The sequence below is a fragment of the Dermacentor albipictus genome, unplaced genomic scaffold (genome assembly GCF_038994185.2).
Source record: "Dermacentor albipictus isolate Rhodes 1998 colony unplaced genomic scaffold, USDA_Dalb.pri_finalv2 scaffold_48, whole genome shotgun sequence".
Classification (NCBI taxonomy): Eukaryota; Metazoa; Arthropoda; class Arachnida; order Ixodida; family Ixodidae; genus Dermacentor; species Dermacentor albipictus.
This window is the reverse complement of record NW_027225602.1, coordinates 441,663-455,689: the sequence shown is the minus strand read 5'-3', so window position 1 is coordinate 455,689 and position 14,027 is coordinate 441,663. Positions and strand designations below refer to the sequence as shown.

The 14,027-nt window shown below is 44.3% G+C and overlaps 1 long non-coding RNA gene across 1 annotated transcript; it reads left to right on the top strand.

Moving 5' to 3' along the window:
• The first annotated feature begins 3,692 nt into the window (after nt 1–3,692).
• Nucleotides 3,693–11,580, top strand: LOC139052983 (uncharacterized). Its single transcript, XR_011510159.1, has 3 exons — nt 3,693–3,952; nt 5,254–5,340; nt 11,435–11,580. It is a non-coding gene; the product is annotated as an uncharacterized lncRNA (long non-coding RNA).
• The last annotated feature ends 2,447 nt before the right edge of the window (nt 11,581–14,027 follow it).

Genomic DNA, 14,027 nt, shown 5'->3' with positions numbered 1-14,027 from the left:
GCTAAATGCTCGACGTCCTGTTGGCACAGTTCATTGCAAATGACCGTGCCAGCCTCAGAAACGAGCACTCGGTTTTTATTTTTCTCGATATGATTCGTGTATTGCATGTGTAATAAAAGTAGAGTCTCTTAAAGACCTAATTATAGTCCGACGTTGCGTGAACGAACCCACACGTAACAACCTTGGCGAGATCAATAGGGCCTACAGTTCGACCGATGGTTCGACGTCCTGGCTGACATGGCCAACACGTTCCGACGCGCCCGGGGTCTAACAACGCTGGCCCGTTTACGTACGTAGGAATTTCGCAGTACTAAAAGCCCTGACGTTACACACACTCCTACGTTTCGCAAAGCGCTTGCATGCTGCGTACGTATCGTGATGGCGCTGTACTAAAAGTGTCTGTTAACAGCCAGGCCGCAACGCCCACCGTCACGCAAGCCGGCGAGGTTCACAAAGAACAGCTTCTTTTTAAACAGAAAAAAAAATGGCTGTGGCTTAGCTCAGCTAACGCTGGGTATGCAAAGCGAAAGCTTTGTCTAGCCTAGTTAAATCTTGGTTTCACTTGCTTACCCTATTGAAAATCCCAGCATTGCCCATCATGAATTTTATGCTGGGCATGATGGAAAATGTGCTGGGTATGATGGAAAACATGGTGGTTATGGTGGAATTCATCGTGGGTATAATGGGTGGATGGTGGGTACAGTGGTAGATGGTGGGATGTATTGGTGGGATACATACTGGGTGACTTGTCTCAATGGTGGGCGGGCTGGGTGAATAGTGGGTGTAGTGGGTGGATGGTGGGATGACTACTGGGTGACCTGTGTAAATGGTGGGTGAATGCTGGGCGTGCTGGGAGGATGGTGGGTACATACTGGGTGAACTGTGGGAATGGTGGGTGAATGATGGATGTGCTGGGTGAATACTGCATGTACGTACTGGGTGAAATGCAAATGGTGTGCATGCTGGGTGAATGGTGGGTGTACTCGGTGGTTCGTGAAGCACATAGTGAAGAAAAATTTTGCTTTATAGTACGATTTCTACAGCTTGATTGCTATGATATTTCAACCACACTAGAGGCATTTTACTGTCAAGCAGGAACAGGGCACTTATTGAAGGCAAAGAAGACAAAATTAGTCACAATGTGACGTCATGTCCCACTTTGAAAACACAACCTGATGAATATTTAATTAAAAATTGAGAAACCTCTTTAAGAAAATGTAAATTTCTTAGTAAAAAAAGTATAAAAAAATATTTCCTCAACCGGGATTCGAACTTGGGACCTTAGGATTACGAGCCTAACATCTTACCACTGCACCACGACTGTGGTAAGAAGCATAGCAGCTTACCACTGCACCACGATGCTGTTACGTTTTAGCGTGCATTTTGGCTATGTCAACAGTAAAAACCGCTGTCTGCGTTTCTGTTTACACTTGTATTTTAAAAGCCAAGATGTGGGTTCCCCCCACAGCGCCAGCTGCCGCATCTCTAGAAGAGCACAAGTGTTGTTACCATCGACAGGTAGTACATCGTGGAGTGATAGAACATCGCTTTTGCTGTACGATATGCATATTGAATAAGAAATTCGGAAATAGACAACGGTGACCGGGTACATAGTTAGGGTTGTTACTGCTAATTTCGACAGTTGTCTCTCGCTCTTTACAATTTTGAGCGCGCACATAATTCGTGTGCTCAACGCAAAATAGCTACATAAACACTCGTGGATGAGTCTTCATTCTGACTGCATACTGGCTTCTCACGGCAGCGCTGTACCAGATTAATGAGACTCGAGCGAGACAGGTTTTCACGCAACTTTGTGGAACAACCGAAACCTTCTTTTCCGCTTCGCATAAGCTTGTGCAATAATTCTGGGAAATTAACTAATGTGACAGTGTAACCGCACATATAAGTCCACAGGCTTGTGTGCCACATCTTACCAAATAAATCAAAACGGATACGCAGCCATTCCCGCAGATGGTATGATTTTGATCAGCGGCCGATTTTGAGGAGGCGGGTAGGTGCCGCGTCGTCACGGCACAATTATAACAATTGGCGACGTCGACTTTAATACCGGTGTCGGTGCTATCAGCATTGCCGGCTTGAGAGAAGCACGGTTGAATACCGCGCAAGAGAAAAGTACAGTGCACACCACCGATCCGAAACTGACAAACAATTTAAAGGGCAGCGACGGAAAGCGCTTCTGTTGCGACTTCAGGACTCTTGGCCGTCGCGACCGGATGTTTCTGTTGCGACGTCAGAATTGCTGTCGTAATGTCAGAGTCGCTGTCATGATAGAAAGCTGTTGTTCCGACTTCAGAACTCTTGTTGTCGCGACAGAACGTTTCTGTTGCGACTTCAGAGATCTTGGTCTTCGCGACAGAATGCTTCTGTTGCGACATCAGACTTTCTGTCGTAACGTCAGGAATGTCTGTCAACTACGGAAACGTGAGGAACTTCTGTCGTACAACAGAAATTTCTCTAGTTGCGACATGAATTCCTGTTGTCTTTTTCAACTGGTACCTTGTGGATTCTATCGCAGACGCAAGTAAATCACAAAGCTAATGAAGAAACACTGAATAAAACAATGCATAAGCAGCCGCGTCTATTCGCTGGAATGCACGGTAGCACTTGGCTGCGAACATATTATACACCGCCGCACATTTCTGGCACCCACCACATAGGACACATTCACGCGGCAGAGACATGCGGTTTTTTCCAGGAATATTCGTGGGCCGCACGATAAATACAGAAGGCATGGACGACAAGAGCGCAATACGCACACATTCACCACACCAACACGAAAGCAATGCGGGTGACACGGGTGTAACCCGCGCCAACCGAGTGCTTAATCCTGGTAGATTTGATGCTTTCTGACTGAATAAGTTACAACGCGCACGGAAACATCGCACACTGGACGTGTACCTCCGAGATCATGTCAACAATTTCTAATGCTACAGTAGAGGGTGACGAAAGCAACAAGTCGTTTAAAACGAAGTGACGGCGCAGGTAGCACGGGTCAATGCACGGGCAGTAGCGCAAGGCGTCGTGGGTGGGCATGGATGGGCTTCAAAACAGCTGAAAGTAGGCGGCAAACTTTCCGGAAGGGAGCAAAGACTTGGCTCGCCAGCCTCGACCAGGCACGGCGGACCGCACAAGCCAGTGGAGTTCTGGGCTAGGGGCTCCACCCCCTCGCTTTCCACACCGTTTTTTTTTCTTTTTTACTAAACCTTTTTATACATATTTCTTCAAATTACAGCCCAGAAAAGGCTTCCTAAGAATGGCATACGCGAATCTCGAAGGCCATCTTTTTACTGCCCGCATGCGGCGGAAGCTCCTGGAAATCGAAAATACGTCATAAAATTTCTCTCTGCGCTAAAGTATAGCGGATAATATAATCTGTGCGACGGTTGTTTATGTATTGCAACATTTATATGCAGTTCGGTGCAACAAGGCACAAAGCGAGTGTGTGCTGGTTATTATTTTAGTCATCGCGGAGGCCAACCAAACTCCCAAGTTCAAAGGTGGCGCCACCCACCACCCCATTTCAAAGTCGTTGCTCATAGTATCCATCCACCAGTCTTGTTCCCTTGTTTACATGTGCTGTCGGTCGTGCGAGTTGCTACGATGTGTTTGTTTGATCGTGTTTTTACGTTTGGTGTAATGAATTGTGACTTAGTTCGCGTGCACAAAAGTGCCAGAAGATAGCTTGCGTCTCGCTGCATACTTGCGGTATGCGTGGTGCGCCAGGCAAACGTGGACCAACGATTTTCATGCCATGGAGTGCGTTCCCTTTGTCCGTGGTGGTTGTGGAGAGTTCGGTGGACGCCGCAAAGAAATGATGCGCATTATTAGCGTTCCGCAGGTCGTCCACTACGCAACTGCACGTATGCGGGAATAACTTTGCAGCTCCGGCAACTTGGAGGGCGCTTTTCGACCGCATCGTACCATTTAAAAGGTGAGTACAGGCATGCTGTGCTTGCTTCTCGTGTGTGCCTAGAGTGCCTTGCGGGCGCAAGAAATCGAACTCCCACGACTACATTGACTGTGCCGATGCTTGCTGAGCGTTGGTTGACATAATTTGCTTGCGCAAGTTTATTGGCTTAATGCTAAATTTAAAGTCTTGGTGAGCGCTTCCTTCCGATGAGAGGGATTAGGTTCGGCAACAGTCCTCATTTGCGCGAGCTGCCACTTTTCTGCTGAAGTTGGATAATAAAGACTCATCTGCCTCTTTACCTATTCTTACTTTCCTCTCTTACTTATGCTTCGAGGTTGTAAATGTCTGTCTAAGCGGTTGTTCGTTTGTGAGCAGTTACTGGGAAAAAGTATAAACACCATGCAAGTGATCTTTCGCGCGACAGAGACGCGATGTAGATGGCTGTCGCGCTCGCTCGTTCCCTACAAGTCGTACCCCATGCGAGCGGTCTTGCGCGCGACAGAGACGCGATGTAGATGGCTGTCGCGCTAGCTCATTCCCTACAAGTCGTACCCTATGCGAGCGACGACATTGAGAGCCGTCTCCCCGGTGTTGCTGGTATGAGGGCAGCAAATACGCGCCAAAAGTGTGCATTATTAGTTTAGTTTGCTGTGTTTTACTCAAAGGAGCAGCGTAAAACATTTATTTAAAGTCCTGCAGTAGGTTCTTAACCTTGCACGTATGAAAATAGTCGTTTGCTTGTTCCGTGCAACAAGCGGTAGTACTCGACTGATGTAGTACATCCAGTTCCGGCTTCGCGCTATAGTCTATTCGCTCATAGCACTTCTGGGCGACGAGCGACGAATTCTAGATTTCCAGAACCAGGCGACGAAGAACGAGCGATATGTTCGCGCGACGGCCCCTTTTCTCGCTCAAAGCCGTCGCGCGTCGCCGTTGCGCACAAAATCTCCCTCATAGGGTTCGGGCAAAAAAATTTAAGCAATTGCGGCTTGCTACTACTACAGCTTACGTTTTGAGACAAGGTGTTTTGACATAACTAGAGATGACAAGGGAAAGTTGCTTAACCGATAGAAAAAAAATGAATTGTTACGTAAACAAACATTTGTTTGTAATGTGCTGTAGCTGTAGGTCTTAGAATTTTATTGTCATGAAGAGGTCCCTATTATCACAACATTCATCATTAACTTTGACCTTGTGCTTTGTTCCCACCCTGCAGTGGTGCAAACATTGTTTTTGTGACTTTTTCTGTGCTCCTTGCATGTGTTCACAATGACTTCTTTAAAGTGCCACTGCTATAAGTTAACACAGAACCTATCTTGCAGTGGCAAGGCCGTGACCAACAACAGTGTCCACGTCAGGGAGGAGCTATGGCTGCAGCAGCACTGTGTGTAATCGGATGGTCTGGTCAGGTATGACTGAAGGGTATGTGTTTGCAAAAGTAGGATCTCGGTATCATTCGTCAATAAGTTTATGGACATATTACTCAGCAGTGCTTACTAAATAGGCTAAATATCTGCTCAACTTTATTCAACTTGCTGCTAATTTGTGTTTGTATACATTATGTACACATTACCTTGTTCACTTTAAAGCTAGATCTAACATGTCTTGATGTATATTTTTTCTTGCATCAATCACTTCGCTGCGCGTTACATTTTATTTTGCTTAGTACACATTATATCTACCTCTTGTTATTTTGTTTTATTGATTTGAAACTTTCCTGTGTTATACCTTTTATATCCACTTTTTTTTTCGTTTAGGCTACACGTTTGTGCAGTTTCTGCACATGTAAGCATTAAAAGTGTAATGGGCCAAATATGTCACAGGTCTAAGTATGCAGCATGCTTACCATTGTTTAACATTGGTATTACAATTATTGTGAGGGTTACTTGCACGAACAAGACTAATTGAAGAAAGTTGCACAAGACAGTGCACTAGACTTCAACTTACAAGCTTTATTCAGAAAACACGCAATGAGGCCCCACCTTATGTTCAAAAATATCTGCAGACAGATGCATAAAGAAATGTGCCACATGGGAGGAAACCAAATGCACAACAAAGCCAATACCGCCCACCACAACAAGCCATTACAAAGCATTCAGCAGGTTCTTCTCAAGGTACAACAAACACTCCTTTATCAGTGAGTTCCAGTGAAGGAGTGCTTACACATTCATCAACAGCCTTTGAAATGCCAAACACCAAATATTTCCTTATCCAACTGCCTGCCAAACCATCTGAACACTTGCTTGTTTTGAAAACACAGGTAGCATTTACGAGCACATCTTCGGCAGTGGTCAGCCAAACGGGCAGTGCCTGCTAGAGCGTTTACAGCGTTCCGGTGCTCCCTAAGCCTCTCATTCAAGAACCTGCCCTTTTGTCCAATACAGCACTTTCTACAGGGAAGTGAAATCCTGTATACCACCCCCACATTGCAGTTAAAAAAGTGGATGACATGCTCCTTAGTGCATGTACCCTGATTCCCGGTGTTGCTTACCAACCTGCACATTCTGGCGAGCTCTAGTGGTGCTGAAGAAAACACCTACACTGCACTGGTTTGCGACGTTGTTTAGGTGGTTGGACACCCCATGTACAGATGGCACAGCCACAGGGCGCCCACTGGGACGTGCGTTATTGCACCGAGCAGCTGCCAGATCTGCTTTTACCTCTTTAATGAGGCTCCCACTAATTGACACCAAGGTGTTATCGAGATACCCGGCCCTACATAAATGGCTCGCTTGTTGCAGAGCGCTGCAGGAAACCTGGTGCACAAGATTTAACCAGAACAGCTCTCGGGCAGCTAGGAGCTATGCATCCTTTAACATGGAGTATGCCAAACGGTAGTCGAGCAAGGTCCTCTTTTTCCTAAGAGAGTATATATAATAAAGGAAAGTATGATTTAAAATTATACGAATATCGAATGATTGCAGGCGATCATCTTCTGGCAACTCATGTGTGAACTTGAGTCCTACTGAACACTGTTCGAAAACACCCACAATGTTTTTAACAGCAAAGCCAGCACAATAAGAAAGTCATTGGCACTACCACATTGCCCACTGGATGTGCAGTAACGCATGTCCCAGTAGTAGCCGTGCAGCGCTGCCATACGTACACAGGGTGTCTCACCGCCTAGAAGAAAGGTGGCGAACAAGTTTGGTGTAGGCATTTTTTCAGCACCGCTAACGCTCACAAGAATATGCAAGTTGGTAAACATTGCCGGGCGTCAAGGTACATGCACTAAGGAGCATGTCACCTGCTTTGTTAACTGAAATGTAGTGGTGGTATACTACATTTCACTTCCCTGTGGAAAGTGGTATATTGAACAAACAGGTGCCTGAATGAGTGGCTTGGGGAGTACCGGAACACTGTAAATGCTCTCACAGGCGCTGGCTACTTGGCTGATCACTGTTAAAGTACCCATAAATGCTCCCCATGTTTTCATAACACACCAGTGTTCGGTCAGTTTGCCAGGCAGTTATATAGGGAAATGTTTGGGGTGTTTTGCATTTCGAAAGCTGCTGATGAATGCATAAGCACTCCGTCACTGGTACCAGCTGATAAATAAGTGTTGTGTCTTCAGAAAAATCTGGTGAATGCTTTGTAATGGCTTCTTGTGGATGCTTATCAGCTTCTATGTGCATTTCGTTATCCCCCTATGTGGCACATTCGTTAATGCATCTGTCTCCACATTAACTGAGCATGCGGTGGCCTGCTTGCGTGTTTCTTCTGAATAAAGCTTGTCAGCTGAAGTCTACCGCTTTGGCTAGTCCGACCTTTATTCCATACACCTTGTTTGTGCTAGTAACTATGTCACAGGAGCTGTGTCAACGCCAACTAGCCCAACCTTCTCCATTAATTTCACAATTATTTCTCAAGTTCCCAGAACAATGGACACGAGCTTGAATTTCTTTAAATGGTACATGAAGGCCAGTATTCACTGTGCTGTAAGTACTACAGCAGTGAGGAGTTTTCTAGTAAGCTTGCTTTCTTTCTCTACATTTTTTATATTCTTCTTAAGCTATACCCATTCATGCAAGTAGGCATTGTGGCAGAGTCTGTGTCCAGTTGCATCGTTTTCGAATTTGTCTATACTGCATAGACCACATAGTTGGTACATAGTTCAGTCTATTGATGCACTATCATTAAATAAGCATGCAGTTTTGCACATGCAAGATTGCCTGCTCGTTATTGCTAAAGCATTTGCTGGTTATTGCTATGTTGCTCATCAAGTGAACTTGCTTTCAACAGCACCACACAGAACATCTGCTTGGCAGTGGTGTAATTTTAATAGTGATTATCAGCCAACAAGCTCTAAGTCTACAGCTGTCCAGAAATAATTCTATTAGTTTGGGTCTCTCCACATATTTGGTTAGCACAGTGGGCTGTTTTCTATTTATTCTGCTTGGTGCTGTTCAGGTGAGAATATTTTCAACTAGCAAGTACAAAGTGTAATGCTGTCAAACGCCTTTGATTACTGGGCAGATGAATTGAAAGCATTGTACGTAATCCAAAAAGTATTTTTCACAAAATACTAGTGTCATGAACAAGCATCATATGCACTGCAACTCATGGTTTTATGTTGGTATGCAGGTATTTCAAGTTAAGGGTGCTTGTGCATGTATTTTCCACATATTAGCTAATGCTTTAGCTATATGATACTGCCTATGTTCTGGCTGCTGAAGTCAAACTTGTGGTTGATGAACCTGCTTGTTTTTGCTGTGCACTTACATTTCTGTTGTTTCTTAAGGGTTGTAGCCATGTGACAACTGATGTATTGCAGCAAAGTCAAAGGTAGCTTCCACCCATTATTGCTACAGTGTGCCAACAGACACCTGTCACCGTATTTGTGCATTTTCTGAGAACCAGCCGTATCCTCTAGGTGAAATTTGTAGTGTCGTTTTGAGTTTGCCAGTGAGTTCATATAACTCTTGAGGACAAAATTTACACAGTGAAGGAAGGGAGACCATAGAACATGACCAGTGATGACTGAATTTGATAGAAGGAATAAAATGAACACTGAATGTGTGCTTATATTGTGCACAAGTTCCTTCAGAAGGAAAATGTGAGTTGTAATACATAGGTGAAAAATCACAATAAACAGTATTTGCGTAAAAAAAGGTGAATAGTCAGACTAATTTCTATCCCTTGTCATCTAGAAAGGACGCCTTTTTTCATGCATTCATAATGGGGGCTTGCTCACACATCTTGTGGTATGCCTCTCTGATTTCTCTTGTCAGTTTTTCACCGTGAGTGGAAATAGATAAACTAATTTAATCTGGCCTCAAGCCCTATCGCGGCAATGCACGGCCAAGTCGGACGAGCATGCCGGTCTTCTCAGTAAAATGTGGTGATTTCTTTGGTACATATTTAGTTCCTAACATTAGAATGCAGGACACTGCCCCTAACATGCACTAGACATATTTCGTGGTATGTTTAACCAAGCGTACCTCGCTCGCCTGCTCGCTTTTCTTAGTTCACTTGTGGATTGTGCTGCATACCTGCCTACTTTATTTTTTCGCTCGAAATATGTGTGCATAGCATTCCACAAGCGCATTGAGAAAGGCGTCCAGACAAGGGAGATTTGTATAAATTACCACCAAATGTCTTGTGTCCGTCATTAGTAGTGTAGTCTATGCCTCTGTTCATGTGTATGTTTGGTCAAATGTACAGGGTCGTCAACTCTTGGCACGCTCACGACTCAGCGTGACCACGCCCCGCGGAGTGCCAGCGTGCATGGCGCAGGGGGGATGTGGAGCTTCGTGTCATCTGCTAAAGTGCGGGAGCATGCCATGCTTTAGCGGATGACACACGACATGAAGTCCCACCTCTAAGCCCCTGTGCGCCTGCACCGCTTAGCTCCGTTGCACAGCCATGCCATGCGCGCTGGCAATCCGCAGAGTTCGGCCACTCTGCACCATCTTCATACTAAGAATGGATGGTCTTGTACATGGGGCAGACTGGCCGGTGTATAAGCATGTGCCCAGGAGAGCACCATTATTCACTCAAGGGACAAGCATGCTCATCCCACTTGACAATGCATTGACACAACTGGTGATGTACGCCAGATTTAGATTGTTCATCTCTTTTGTTTACTTAAGGCAACCGATTGATCAATAATATCACTGAGGCATACCATTTAAAAGAGAGGGACATCTGTCAGCCAGTGCTCATTATGATTGCATTACAAAGAGGAATACTCTCTAAATGACACAGAATAGTGATCACTCTGTGCTTATTTGTTCTATTTTTATGCAAGTACTGTTTATCATGATTTTATACATTTGTATTGCAACTTGTGCCCTTTGTTTTAAAAGATCGCTTGTGCAGTGCAAGGGCACACGCAGTATAAATATTATCTTTAATTTTTGCATCAAAATTAATGTTGAATTGGTAGTTTTCGTGTCTTGTTGTCTTCTTTCTGTCCCTTGTGTCACTCGAAAGGTAAACATTAACGTACACCAACTTTCTTAATTACTTGCCCGTCAGTGTTGATAAACATGAAATGTTGTTTTCAGCCAGAATATTCTTACCATTTCTCATTTCCGGTCAGCTAGTGCTAATCCTTTGGCTTTTTATAAAGCGTGCTAATATGTACTTCTGATTAATGCAAAACTTAGTTCTAGTTGGTGGTAGCTGAACTTCGACATCATGACAAGTGCAAGGGCACACACACACACAGAGACACAGTCTGAACGGGCGCTAGACATCAACTGAAGGGCTTAATGACAAAAAGCAGCAACGCACATATTGCGCAAAAACCTACAAAAAGATGTAGAAGGTGCAATTGTCCTTAAAGAGAATTCCGCTGCCGCTGTACTAGCGCTGTACTGTTACAACAAACTTTTCAAACCTGGTCGCAGTAAAAGGAGCGTGCACACCGAGTTCTGAAGTTTGAAGTTGTGACGGGACTTGGCGCATTCATCGCTGCAGTTTAGTCATGACGAAAATATAACTGCTGAGATCAGTGAGTGGTGCGAGTGGTTTTCAGAGCCCACAAAAGAATTCACTTGTTTTCAACCATGCAAGGGTAATCATACTTTCAAGGCATGTCTCCAGTGTTCTTTAGAACAAGGCCATGTAGTGTGTGATGGTGGTGGATTTTGGAGACTGGCGCGCGTAGGTCTCTAGGTAACATGTGCTGCACTGTTTTCCGTGTGACACTGCAATCTTGGAGGCCTTGACGTCACTCGTTCTTGCACTGTTCTCTGCATGGCGGTGCGCCTATTTGAATCAATTGTTTCGCTTTCTCTGTTAATTTCATTATTGCTAGGTTAGACTGTACGAGATATGAGTGTTTGCTGCCCTTAAAATGGAAAATTTTTATTAGTTTATACCTTTACACAAAAATGAATTTCTTGGTGAGGTTGGGTTTAACCCCAGTTTCTTTTAAAACTTGTTCGAGGGGCAGAAATTGACGGACCTAATTAACCTATATCATATTGTTTTATACAAGTGCGTTTTAGTGTTAAGAATACTGCTCAGGAAAAAAACACTTCATATCTATTGCAGGTACAGATTGGTGTGGGATTTGTGATGCCACTCAACAAGTGGCATTACATATTCAAGTTTGCTTCCGACGGAAAGTGCCCATTAGAGGTGGCATGGCACCTGTGGACACCAGTGCAAGCAGGTGAAAGCAGCCTGACTGGACAGGCCTACCGAACAATGTGCCGCTCATCTGGGAAGCTTCCGGCAACACCGGAGAAAGTGGCTGCTTTGAAAAGTAAGTCAACAGTCACCTCATTTAAGAAACATAACTGCATATCTGCAAGTTATCTGAATGAGTTAGCATTACATGATGTATACAGAGCGACAAGAAATGCCAAAGCAAGAATGAGGCAAGTGCCTATATATTATATCTTTTTCTTCTGCTGTATATGCACTGTGTCTCGACACACAATTTAAATGTCTGTGCGTATGAAAAGCAGCACAAAATAATTTCGGGATATGGGTTTCCTGCGAAAACCGCCCACAAAGCTTCCCCCATAATCAGTTTCAATTAAAAACAATCAAGAAAGTCGGGTGGCCACACGAGCGGTTAATTTTGACAGGACCTTAACAGCTTGCATTCACCTGCTGCTCATTGTCTTAACAGAAGTGAACATTTAAGCACCTCATTGTCTTCGAAATTTCTAATGTAGACTTGGCATGCGTTATTGTAGCTTTTCACGCTTCAGCTTTCATTTCACTTTTTTGACATAATGCTTTTCAAGAAAATTGGGTTCCGACACAGCTTGGCAAATTGTATGGTCTAAAAGAAGCTTTTTAAACCACTGCCTTCTTAAGTGCTGACTGTGGTCACCTGATGTGCTGCTTTACAATCTGCAGCGTTCACAGCCATGCAATTTCAAAACACTATTCTCATTATTGGGATGTAAAGTTATAAACAGGGATGAAGTGCCTCAGAAAGGGTAGCCAACGTTTCGTTAGGAAGACCTATCTTCTCAAAGGCTGCCTCGTCATCCTCGGCATGTTAGTTTTAAAGTGTTAGTGGAGTGACGTCACATGCAGTTGTCGGGAGTGGCTGGTTGTAAAGGGAGAGACTTGAAGGAGAATGAGCGCAGTCACTTGATGTCTGTAAGCATGATTCCTAAGACGTAGGAACAATAGTGGGAGTGGGAAGGCGGGGAGAAAAGGAGAAAGAAAGAGACACCAAGAGGGAAAGAAAGAACAAGAAAAGAAAAAGAAGGGCAAAGGAAGGTGTTGGGGAAGCAAGAGATTAGGGAGCATTCAGGGGTGTCTTTGGCAGCATGTTCTTGTGGCTTTAAAGGAGCCGGTGAGGCGGTCAGTGCTCGAGTAACAAAAACAACCCGAAAAGACATTAGTTGAAAGAATGACTTGAGTAGCATAGCAGCAATGCGTCGGATAATTTAAAAGGAGTTAAGATGGTAGCAAGAAGTCCGGAATGCAGTGCATAGGGCAGCTGGAAGGCAGCGGCATGGTCTTTCTAGGGACGTTAGTCCCAGTAGCTCAACGTACGTGTCGTCACAGCGGTACACAGAAGTGGCGATACCCTGTGTGGCTGAGGCACCGAAGAAGGTATCCTGGCGCCTGGGACTTTGGAGTGTGTTGGTGAGGGTGTTTCGAAAAAATATAATAAAGAACAGACAAATATGGGGGTGAACTGAAACTGGAATAACAAATAAGAGGGTGGCATGAGCAAAAGCGGGCGGAAGCAGATGTACATGGGAAAACATATTTATGCGAACATATTTATGGGGATTCTACAGACTTCCTATTGCGCCGCACTGACAGGCCCCACACATACCTACGATACATAGACGACATATTCATAATATGGTGACATGGTCAAGACAGCCTAGATAAATATGTAGGATTTCTAAATTCTTTTCACCCAACAATAAAATTCACATCAAAATCTTCAATGGAGCGCATAAACATTCTGGACACAACAATATACATTGACACTGGGACACTAATGACAATGCTGTATGGAAACCTTTGACAAACAACAGTACCTAGAATATACAAGCCACCATCAAGCCACATTGCAAAGAAGGCATCTTTAAAGGCCAAGCACATGGCTACGTCACATGTGTGCTGAAAACCAAGACTACTTAGATAGACTTGATCACCTTAAAGAAACCCTATCAAACGGGAACCACCCAAAGAGTCCCCTTCAGAAAGCCTGCACCAATGCAACCAAACCTGACTGAGCCGAGGTGCTCAAGCCCCACCCTAGGATCACAAAGAACAGCGCCTCTTCTTACTACTAAATTCTCAAACACACTGCCAAACATGAACAATATCCTCAATAAATACTACCCAATTCTCGCCAGCAACCAGAAACAAGATTTTTCCCGCCCTGCCCAGAGTAGTCTTGAGATGCAACACTATAATATTAAGGATATTCTTGTACGTGCCAAACTAAAAACAACAACGAAGTTGGGAACCAGTCCCTGTGGCTGCCCGGGTGCTCTACATGCAAACACATTTAATCTACTACTACAGTAATAAGTACAGCATCAAATTACTCAAACAAGGTAATTTCGAGTTTCATCTGCACATCAAGCAATGTAGTCTACTGTCTAGAATGTGCCACTTGTAGCAAATAATACATAGGTGAGACAGGACAAAAAAT